The 1,756-nt window shown below is 38.2% G+C and overlaps 1 long non-coding RNA gene across 1 annotated transcript in view; it reads left to right on the top strand.

The window, feature by feature from the left end:
* LOC102211392 (uncharacterized) overlaps positions 1 to 880 on the top strand; it is a 4,020-nt gene extending 3,140 nt beyond the window's left edge. Inside the window, exon 3 of the long non-coding RNA XR_312574.1 lies at positions 355 to 880. This is a non-coding gene — a long non-coding RNA (uncharacterized LOC102211392). The remainder of the gene's footprint in view (positions 1 to 354) is intronic.
* Positions 881 to 1,756: the final 876 nt, after the last annotated feature.

Below are 1,756 nucleotides of genomic sequence, written 5' to 3'. Positions count from 1 at the left end.
CAGACAGCATCGTCAGAAGGAAAATTGATAAAATAAATTACAAATGTTGTATTGTTCGATACATATGCGTACCGAACCGAAAGCACTGTATCGAACGGTTCAATATCGATACGAATATCGTTGCACCCCTAGTAAATATATAAGAGGTATTATTGACAGTTATACACAAAAACAGTTTATTTTCTTAAAACTGAACATGCAGCATTTAACAACCTACTACACTGTCACTGTCTCACCCAGGAGGTACCAGGTTAAATTATTCCTGATGTTGTCAGTTATATTAATGAGTATAAAAACAAACAGCTGAACAGAAGAAGAACCAGAAAAACAATCTCAAACCTTTTGTTTTTCCAGGTTAGACTGAAGGATGGACGGTAGATCAGGTAGTACAATGGAGGTGGCAGCGCTCGGTCGGCCTTTCAGTGTCGGGATGCTGTACGACTGTCGCAGTGACTCGCTAATCCCTGGTAAGAATTCACATAAAAATTCAAAAGAATTCACATGTAAAGATTCTTGATGTGTCACAAACTTTCATTATTTCATTATTTAAAGCCAAAAATCTGAGATGGTCCAAGGTCTGAAAACACAAGAGTCAACTAAATTCAGACAGATATTCAAGCAGCTTAGTTCAGAGAGTTTGAACTCATTACTCTGCTGCAGCATCAATCCTTCCTCATGAAACTCCAAACACAGGATCAGATCCACTAATCTGTCTTTACTGGACCTGGGCCCAACTGTCATTGTTTAGACAGGATGAACTTTACATCTAAGCTTAGTTTTAGCCACAGACAGTATAAGAGAATCAAATCTAGAATTTTCACTCACCAACAATGAAGCAACTTCTTGGACTGTTTGAACATCACAAGCAAATACATCAGGGGTGGGCAAATCCAGTCCTCCGGGGCCGGTGTCCTGCAGGTTTTAGTTGAGTCCTTGATCCAACACAGCTGATTCAAATGGGTAAATTATAGGGCTGTGTTTTGATAATCGATTCATCGATTAAAATCGATTCTAGCTTGGATAACGTGATATTGATTCATTAAAATCCTGAATCGATTTTTTAATATAAATTTATTTTGTCCAAAACACCAGAATCTCAGGTTAAACCTCACAAAATTTCAACAACCACCAAACAGCTAAAACAGTAAATGAGAGCATGGATTCTGCACAAAGACTTAAACACAAAGCGCGGACCAGCCAACACATCAGAATCAATGAGATGTGGCCTTTCTCACCCAACGACACGGACACAGTCGGGGCTGAAAGCCGACAGCTCGCTGATTACGATGTTTCGGCCATATAAAAATCACACTTCCTGCACAGCTCTCTCTCTCTCTCTCTCTCTCTCTGTACTACAAGAACAGTTTCCTGTCTAAAATCTGTTTTCTTCATTATTTTCTTGCTTGTTACGCACAAGTCTAAGATAAGATAACTCTTTATTGTCATTGCACAGTCATACATACAGTAGTACAGTAGTACAATGAAATTGGAAAAACTGTCCTACGTCGGCACTACATATAACACAACACGACACGATATGACACATCACAACGCAACAAACAACACAACACAGTATATTAACTTAGTATAAAAAAGAATAAGTGTATGTGTATTGCACTCTGTTATTATTGCACATTAATTATTATTGCACCTTGTTATAAATATAAATATTATTGTTATTGTTTTAAACATTGTTACCTCCCCCCTAAAAAGTCCAGGTATCCAGTCAGGTCAGCTGTTAGCACTGATCAGGGCT

The sequence above is a fragment of the Pundamilia nyererei genome, unplaced genomic scaffold (genome assembly GCF_000239375.1).
Source record: "Pundamilia nyererei isolate P.nyererei 1_Seehausen unplaced genomic scaffold, PunNye1.0 scaffold02170, whole genome shotgun sequence".
Classification (NCBI taxonomy): domain Eukaryota; kingdom Metazoa; phylum Chordata; class Actinopteri; order Cichliformes; family Cichlidae; genus Pundamilia; species Pundamilia nyererei.
The sequence above is the reverse complement of the archived record's forward strand: the minus strand, read 5'-3'. Positions and strand labels throughout refer to the sequence as shown.